Source organism: Palaemon carinicauda, chromosome 4 (assembly GCF_036898095.1).
Source record: "Palaemon carinicauda isolate YSFRI2023 chromosome 4, ASM3689809v2, whole genome shotgun sequence".
In the NCBI taxonomy this organism is placed as follows: domain Eukaryota; kingdom Metazoa; phylum Arthropoda; class Malacostraca; order Decapoda; family Palaemonidae; genus Palaemon; species Palaemon carinicauda.
The window spans coordinates 28,642,441-28,652,692 of record NC_090728.1 but is presented as its reverse complement, the minus strand read 5'-3'; the positions used below and the strand labels follow the sequence as shown (position 1 = coordinate 28,652,692).

The 10,252-nt window shown below is 32.8% G+C and overlaps 1 protein-coding gene across 1 annotated transcript in view; it reads right to left on the bottom strand.

Annotated features, from left to right (window-relative positions):
- The window catches only part of LOC137639015 (crustacean calcium-binding protein 23-like), a 26,950-nt gene extending 18,255 nt beyond the window's left edge, over positions 1-8,695 (bottom strand). The window contains exon 1 of the mRNA XM_068371336.1: positions 8,592-8,695. The gene's annotated coding sequence lies outside the window, so the exon portion shown is untranslated. The remainder of the gene's footprint in view (positions 1-8,591) is intronic.
- Between the last annotated feature and the right edge of the window lie 1,557 nt (positions 8,696-10,252).

Genomic DNA, 10,252 nt, shown 5'->3' with positions numbered 1-10,252 from the left:
TATACATATATGTATATATATATGTATATATATAAACATACATACATATATATATATATATATATATATATATATATATATATATATATATACAGACAGAAAATACAGACAGACAGGTAGACGGATTTACATGTATATTTAATGGACAGTTTTTAAGACAAGAATGTATAACTTTGGAAAATATGTTACATTACCTCAGACTTCGTGCACTGATACAGTTTCTAAAAACATAAAATTTGCAGTGGAATGATACTTTGTATCGACATAAGCAGATTATAAAAAACATAATGATAACATTAAAAGAGATTTATATAAGAAAAATCCAATATGAAGTAAAAAATATCGCAGCTTATCACACGAACTCAACATGATAAATCTGAATACAGTATTTTGACGAGAGAGAGAGAGAGAGAGAGAGAGAGAGAGAGAGAGAGAGAGAGAGAGAGAGAGAGATCTTGGACTATTCCAATAACAGCCATTGGAAAACGATCAGAAAAATTAATTAGTAATAGAAAAACCTATAAAAAAACAATGAAGGTTAACTTTAGAAAGGAGACCTTTGGACACACCACCCAGTCGGTCTATAAGGGAATGGTCATCTCATAAAAGAAGCATTTTATCATTCCAGCGAACGAGAACTTCGTTGTTATTCTGTTCAACTGCAAAACATCCATAAACTTTTTTCTTTTATACATTTTACAAAAAATTTACATTTGAGTTTCATTTTTTAGGAATAAACGAAAGTTTTCTAGGAGTGTCCCTGTCGTCAGATTTTGGAATTTCTTCTAGTAAGCCCGTAGACGGAATATTTTAAGAGAACTAGCGCTATTTAGAAGAAAAACTAACGGGCTAAGTGAAGCTAAGAATAATGTAAAACAACTCAAGAACACACTGTATGAATTTCGAAAATATTATCAAATCAGTTTTACAAATCACAAGCCCCATAAGTTTTTGACATTAGTAATTTCTTCAGGATGTCTTTTTCCTTTAAAAGTTTGACGTCCAGCCATGATATTTAACTGAAATATGTTGCCCCCCCCCCCCCCAAGCTGAAAATACCACGGACTCAGTAATGTTTAAAGTGGAATAAAGGGTCTCGTAAAACTCTTGCTTGTCTAATGTGGTAGGACTACATGCACAGTTAAACATAGAAATTCCTGACACACCTTGCTCTGGGGAAGTGCACCCCGTCACACTCTTACTGTAGGGCGAATAACTAAATAGATAGTGTAGGGAGAAATAACAGGGGTGGAGGATGGAGCTAAACACAAGAAATCGCCGTACAGTAAGGGGTGACGGGGTGCAATTCCTCAGAGCAAAGTATGACTGGAATTCCTGTGTCCTACTTTACATGCAGTCTTTTAGCGATGCGTCAGCGGACACGTCTTACCCTTTAATATTATGTAGTTTATTGAAGAAATTATCCATTGCTGAACCACTGACAAATCTATTCTCTTTTTCTTATGTGTCCAGCTACCTATTTCGAATATACAGAGTAATGAATACTTAGCTATCATTATTCCCTACACTTTTTTATTGTTTACATGTTTTATGTTGAACAAAAAATATGCTCTCTATCTACATTTCTTGTCTGAGAGTTTATCAAAGATTTAAAATAAGGACAGATCAATTCTTTCTTTGCCAAGTCTTTTGTAGTAAGCACTAAAATGACGCAAACAGGACATACATAAATAGACCTCAATCAAGGGGTTGGTAGCTAAATGTCAGTTAGTTTCTTATGCATGAGAACACAGTACATACGGTTTACTCGAATTTTATTGATACATTCGTAACTTAGAAATAGATTCAAGCAAAGGAGAATGTCAGAGGCCAGAAATGGAAGGTATTGTAAGGAAGGGGTTGAAAATAATGTTTGGGAATGACTGCTTGCCCCTAAGATGTCCTGGCGTCCTATATCAGCCATCTGTTTCTTGGAAATAAAAATGATGTAGAATTCTTCAATGCAATACCACACTATTATCGTTAATTTGATGAGTTTATCACGTGTAGTGGTGCGTTAGCCGGAAGAAGAAATGTTCCAATCCATAAATAACAAGTCAACATATACAACGTGAATGTCAGTGATAAATTACACCGCTCCACAAAAGAGACTGTTTCCAAAGCAAACAAACTCGAAATTGGACGAGCCATTCGCTCGCATGATGAAATTGCTTTTTTTTTCCTATGCATGGCTCGTGTTGTTCATGCTATCATTATTTTGTTGAATACTGTACAAGGTCAAATGTTGATTTATTACTCAGTTGCTAGTTGCTTCAGCTAGTAATAACAGGGAAAACACCTGTAGCTTGCTAAGGTATCATGAACGCATTCTCGGAAATACACGCAAACAACCATATACACAAGCGTTCATATATATGTGTGTGTGTTTATGTATGTATGATATTTATCTATTTGATTATTTGTAATAAATAGTAATGCTATGATTAATCAAATTGACAAATGAATTAATAAACAGCAAAAGCCCATAAACCTTTGCCAACTAAACTAAAAAAGGAGAATAAATAATACCACAATTTTATGAATAACAGTTAGACTTAATTTCAGACGGACAATCAACTTGAAAAAAAAAATCTTTTTTTTTTTTACTTTTAACTATTTAACTTTGAATAGAGAGTTTTTTGTTGTTCCATTGCCTCAAAATTTTGAAGCTACAGCTCTTTAAAATAATTTCAACAAAAATTTGTGCTGTTGCTGTTAATAAAAGCATTAGCTTAAGGATCATGTGTTGAAAATTGAAGCCTTCTGTAATTTTTAATACGAAAAAAAAAAATTCATTTAAACAATATGTCTTACTTGATGTAATACAGAGTAGTCTTTGTATTGTTAAACATGCGAACAAAAATTCACGGTTATTACTCAAGTCCTTAGCATCTATTTTATGGCAAAGTAGAGAAGTGTTGTAGGAACCCTGTATTAATACATAATGGCTAATAGTCAACTTTCCCCTCTCTTACAGTCTATCAATCTATCCATCGTATTGATTATAGATTTACACTCCTAAACAATACTAGAACCATTAATTAAACATAGCTAGCACCTTTAATTATGCACCTCAGCATTAGACTGTGCAAGAAACATTAGGGAATCTTCCTCATAGTTAGAGGCTATTAAACAAAATTTACACTTAAGAGGTCAATAATTTCTCAATAACGTACAAATATATGGTAAATTTGATAGCCGGTTGTATCTCTTCAACTCGGTGAACTAAGGTAACCTACTTTTGCATAGTTTCACCAATCTTGTGTATGTGAGAAATTAGCAAAAGGTTAGAGGACTGCCACGTAGTCCACATATAATGCAACGCCCACCATCGCACACCTCGGCTGGCTTCAGGAATGCGGTCAGGAAGCGCGCGTTCCTATTTAGGCTACACGTATGTATTGTGAATCGCCCCCTTTCTAGTGATTTGAATGGATAGGGTGATCCTTGTAAGCGAAGAACCCTGGGAATTCCATAATGGAACGAAATATGATCAAGGGGTCACAAGCGTTGGCAAGTGCGTCTAGACTAATTAGTGAAAATGCGAGAGTGGTGCCGTTTATATAGGAAATATCTATTTTAATGTTGATACTGTTCTTGAAATATTTTATTTTTCCTTGTTTCCTTTCCTCACTGGGGTATTATCCCTGTTGGGGCCCCTTGGCTTATAGCATCCTGCTTTTCCAACTAGGGTTTTAGCTTAGCAAGTAATTATAATAATAATGATAATAATAATAATTAAGTGATGAGAAATGAAAAGAGGTATCAAGTCTGTAAGAAACAAGAGGGATAGAAAGACCATCAAAAAGGTTGTCTAGTAAACGTAATTTTTTTCTGAATTTAAGGCGTGGAATATGTACTACTGTTATAGAGAAAAATGAAACTATGTTTAATGGGAAAGAAGTTATGGATAGCCGGAGAGTGTAGGCTAATGATACAAGAGTATAGGTCTACTATCATACACAAGCAGTATGCACAGAAGAGGAAAATATCTTTCAAACATAACTGAAAGGAATCTATGACGTAATGTATGACTGGCCAACGAATAGGGAGACGTACATGATGGTGGTGCGTGGGTTAGTGATGGGGGGAGGGGGGGGGATAAGCATGGAGGGACACAAGGCACTGGAAAGGGCCATAGCAATCAAGTTATCAAATGTCAGTACCTAATTTCAGGAAAGGGAACTATATTGATTTAAAAATGGAAGGGTTAATAGTCAGGAAAAAGAATGCTAGGTTGAAGGACTTTAATGGTGTCCGATAAACCATGCTGTATGGATTATTGGTCAGAAAAGGAGCGAATGTGTAATAATATCAAAGAAACCGAGGCACAGCAAGTAATAGCTGGAAGGGAAGGGGGAAGATAAATGGTGGAAGAAGGAAATGTATAAGCTAGCAAAGAGGAAGGAAAGTAGTTTTGAGGATGGACAATGGCGGTTGAGAAGGAGGAGAGAGGCATATAATGCTGTATATATATCCTGTATATATATATATATATATATATATATATATATATATATGCATATATATATGTATATATATATATATATATATATATGTATGTATGCATGTATATACATAGCCTACATATATATATATATATATATATATATATATATATATATATATATATATATATAAATATATATATATATATATATATATATATATATATATATATATATATATGTATGTATGCATGTATATACATAGCCTACATATATATATATATATATATATATATATATATATATATATATATATATAAACCCAAAGAACACTGGCAGTAACTGAAGAAGATATGGTAAAGTAGGTTCTTAGAAAGCATGGAAAAAATGCAGGACAACAACTGAATGTTGAAAACGAGACAGAGAAGTTCGAGGAAGAAGGCTGTGTAGAACTTGATTTAGATATAAAATGGCAATGAAGTAAAAAAAAAAATTAAGATATCAGTGCCAACAGATTTTGTAAGATCCATCTGAAGAGAGAGTACGCGGTGATGGATTAGTTTCACCGTAAATATAAGGAATGATACTCGAAAACTAGACAATCTGAAATATTGGAAGAATAATAACTTCAGGATATATAACAATTTCAATGAAGTTTTAGAAACTAGCAAATATGAGCGACAGAAAAATAGTGAGTGAAAACCTCACGAAAAATAAAGGTACTCTGGTCGCAATATATATTTCAGAAAGCCTTGTATTGATCCCAAAGAGAGAATCGAGTGCTCAAGTCCAATAAGATTGACAACTGGATGAGCAAAAATCCAATATTGGGTGTCATTGTACTAGGGATCATCAATGAGACCACCCTCATCGTATTATTGGGGCATGTTCTAAGCGAGAGTGTCTGAGTGAAAGAGTTAGGTCAAGATTTGTTCTCTAAATCTTGGGTTAGGTCGTAACAACAAAGTCAGAGGAAGAAACACATGGGAATATTTCAGCTATATCAACAGAGCAGAGAAAGGAAAAGTGTAATCGAAAACACGAATGAAACTGAAGCATGAGTGATGGTGAAAAAAAAAAAAAAAAAAAAAAAAAAAAACCGTAATATGGTAGCCACTTTTTCATATAAATATAATTATAGGGAAGAAAGAATGAGAAAAGAAGCAGATTTGGGAGTATATTAGAAATTTCTTGGATGAAAATGAGATATGTTGATAAAATGGTGCGTAGTAAGTAAATAATCATAAAACTAAGAGTGAGGCGTTGAGTTTTTAGCCCAAGATGAGGGAAAATGAAAGATTGTTGGTCAGGATAGAAATGATAAAACAAGGTGAGTCTTGGGTACCATAGATACAATGGAAGAAATATATAAACATTGAGAAGAAGATTGGAAAAAGAACTTGTATACATAAAGATGCAAATTGGCCTAGTTATCGTATTTTGTTTCAAGAGGAAAGAATTCGCTTGAAAATTGTCATGGAAACAAGTGAGTAGAAAAATAGCTCCATCAAAGACACTGGTCCATGTGAGAGGAACGAGGCTGAGTGATATCAAGGATCTTGCACGGATGCAATGCTATGGAATTCTCAAAATAAGGATTAGATAGATAGAACCTGTCTATTAAGGAAAAGGGAAAAAGTATACAAATAAGTCAAATAAAATCCAAATGCTACAATTACTTTGTCAGTTATTTTTGCACCACAATGTTCAGTATGAGGAGCATTTTTGCCTTAAACAGGGTGAATTTCAATATAAGCTGTTTCAAGAACATTTCAACATACGTATGTTTCCGGTTAGTCAAATAATCATCATTATATCCTTTACGTTTCTTTACAAATTCACAGGTTTTTGACAATTAAATACGATGTTAAAACTGAAAGAAAATGGGATTTTCATCATAGCTTTGTCATTAAGCTAGAACATCATTTGAATTTAAATACATAAAAGTATGCTAGAGAGAGAGAGAGAGAGAGAGAGAGAGAGAGAGAGAGAGAGAGAGAGAGAGAGAGAGAGAGAGAGATTGCTTTATTAATCAGGCTTGGCATATTTCATCCAAATTCCAATGAATAATCGATACAAGATGTAGACTATTTTCAGATTAGCCTTTCAATTTCTTCTCGACTGAAACATTTTATTTTTTATTTTTTATCTAATTTTATTTCTTCCCTAAATTGGCTAAATTCCGAATTCCTCGGAAAGCGACATTGTCCCTAAAGTTAAAGTTGGAAGATTGTATTAAATATATCTTAAGCTAAGCTATAGAAATAGAGCATCTAATACCGACATATCAATATATGTTTTCTCTCTCTCTCTCTCTCTCTCTCTCTCTCTCTCTCTCTCTCTCTCTCTCTCTCTCTCTCTCTCAATTGCAGCGTAGTCGCAGCACTGCCAGCAATCTGAGGATCTACGTTCGAATCTCGTACCGAATGAAGAATAAAAGATGGGCCCGTTTCTAAAAATTGCCTCTGTTCAGCTAAGTAACGAATTCAGCAACTCTTAGTCGATCGATCGTTTTAGATTATTCTACCTTATATAAAACACAGGCTCTTGCGTTGGCAGTCCATAAGTTAGTCCACCGTATGGTTGATAGAGAATGAAAAACGGTATATATTTAGACCATGGCGTGAGGTTACCCTCAATGTAGGAGAACCTCGACGCGGTCTTCCTCACCTCAAAAGGTATTCATAAAATTACGAACTTGCAATTATGAATCATTTGTTAAAAATTTCTCTCTCTAGATACCAGAAAAAAAAACAATACATTAAAAAAAAAAACGAAAAAAAAAAAAAAAAAACGATGGAAGTAAGTGATCTGCCGAATAAAGTAAATGACGTCTTGCTATCCTCAAGAAATTTTTGAAGATCCAATCATCTGAAGTTACACGGGAGCGTCATTCTTTCTTTCAATGTAATAACCAAGTAAGTATATAATAGTTTTATTTCTTAATACAATGTTAAAGTAGCGTTTAATCAAGGCACATTCAAGCAAATAGTTTGAAATGTAATTATTACAGTAGAACTTAATAACAAAATGAATGTTCGTGTTATGCCTATGATGATTAAAGATTTTTAATTATTTGCTAAATTTTAATTATATTTTTAGCAGAAATTTCTCAGTTTGTATTTTTTGTTCTATATTCTTATGCTTACATTCCTCAATTTTCAATTTATTTCTTAATTATAATTTTCATCTGAAGCTCCTGGAAAAGTCAAAGGCTATAATAAATTGACGAATTTTTGCAATGTCTTATTCCTTATTATCTATCTATTTGATCTTATTATTTTTTTTTCACTTTTCGTTATCCATTTGATAAAATTTAGCTCTGATAATTTTGTTTAGAGTTACGCCCGCCTTAGGATTAGCAATGTGTTATAGAAGCAATTTTAGATAATCCTTAGCGATCTCGAACTCGACTGTAAAAGTGTTTCAAACTTGAAAATTTTGTTATATTTATAGTAGGTTTTATAGCACTTTTATATTGTTTGAATGCTACTATTAAAACCCTTATTTATTTTGTTTCCAAAATCCACTTTTTTGGTCTTGTTCATTTTTATCGCTTAACTGATTAAAATGTTCCCAATACCATGTTTTACTGTATTTTCTGCATAGAATCCAAGAACAATAAACATTCTGGGTCCATAACAAGACTTTTTTTTCTAAATTGTTACCTTGGGAATAAAAAATGTAGGTTAAGTATAGATAATTTACCATATTGATCACCACCCCTCCAAACAATCCTGTTTTTTATTTCTCTTTGAAGGTACATACAAGTCAAAGCTATATACATAGAAATGTACAATATATGCAAAAAAATAAAAAATAAAAAAAATTTCATGTCCCAGTTGAATAAAAACATAACACAGCTCGTCGTCATGACAACGCATAGGTATGTGTTTTGCATGGTACAAGAAAAACACTACTAATAATAGGTTGGACGGATAGTAAACAAACAACCAGGCTGTGAATAATTATCTTGTTAAGAATTTCTAATAATGAGCCTATCGTCGACTAAAGACAATTGCTTCTCTAAAAATAAAATCAATATCACCAAATCATACAACAAATATGCTATAAAATCATCCAACTTATAAAATATATATAATAAATAAAAAAGAAAAACAAAGTATATTAACTTAAACTTACATTAGTCGTTTAGGTTGACTGACGGGGACGGAAGAAACACAAGAAGACACTACCTGGACGGCTGCCGGCTAAGCTCTGACACTCGCTGACCACGTCAATGGATTGATTCACTTCCATGCAGCTTTTGCGGGGTGGGAGTCGGGCAAGCGTAATGGGTGGAGCTTTGATAGGACCACTGTTGGGAGCTGGCATTTCTGTAAAGATTTTCTTTCCTAATGGAGTTGTGAGAAGAAAAAATATGATAGAAGCCTAACAGAAAAGCTAAATCTTGTAGCCTTATGGTAGTTTTAATCCTTTCACTTACTCAGGTGTAAAAAACAATTTTAACTACGTTTTAATTCTTACTATGTGAACTTACATCGTAGTTTTGTTAACTTTAACTAGAGAAAAACCATTTTAAACACCCTTAAAAAATAATTCGACTCCAAATTGCTATTATTTGCTTTTGATGAAAAGCGTTCGTGCTACCTCGAATCCTTTGGCTGTTCAAATGATGACTGATATTCGTTCACGCCGCTGATTATTTGATTAGTATGACCGTTTATCAGTTTCATTACTTAAAAAAAGTCGTTTGTTTTTATTCGTAATTTTTCTTTATCATTTCCACAGAAACGAAGAAGTAGATACTTTTATCGTTCCATCAACTACATTACGAAAATGAATCATAGAATAACGAAGCTCTGCCTGCTTATGTTATTATATAAGGAGCCTTATCAGAATAACCTATAGGCCTACAGGAATTTTCTCTCTTCTCAATTATTCCATCGTGATTAAACCTTAATTATTAGCATAAAACTGATAATTCCCGTACAATATCAATTCATATCATGTAACATTAATATAGTTTAATATTTTAATGTTATTGAAGAAGAATGGAAAAAATTATTTTATGTACTCAATAAATGATTCAAGTATTGATAAACGTCTTCTTTGCTAATTTGTTTAATAACGTCTTTATTTCCTCACTACTTTATACTAATGAGGAAAACATAATTTGTGGTGGATATTATTTTAAAGGTCACGGAAAGTTGATAAAAATGGATAGAATGGAATTTACATTATCTGAATAACACGCTATATCCTTCGCAAACTTCCTGCATAGGGGTCGTGAATATCCTCCTTCATTATTATTATTATTATTATTATTATTATTGTTGTTGTTGTTATTCTTATTACTATTATTATTATTATTATCATTATTATTATTATTATTATCATTATTATTATTATTATTATTATTATTATTATTGTTGTTGTTGTTGTTGTTACTAGGTAAGCTGCAGCCCTAGTTGGAAAAGCTGGATGTTATAAAGCCAAGGGAAAAATAGCCCAGGGAGGAAAGGAAACAAAAAAAAAACAAAAACAAAAAAACTACAAGAGAAGTAATGAGAAAATATGAAAAAATTGGAAATAATTTGTATTTTCCCCTGACTATACAAACCGTGAGCTCCTCACAGTGGATATTTTTTCGGCGAAAGCTGAAACCAGCCAAAAGACCCCTCAGTCAGGTACAAACGGTAGTTAATCCAAAAGACAATTCGTTTGCAATGATTCAAATCTCCTGTTGTTTTCAGTTAAAAGTTTCTGAGCTGACTTTTGCAGAACCTTGTTGTACCTCCAAAATAACTTTCAGATGTTAGAAAATATTTTGATATTGTCTT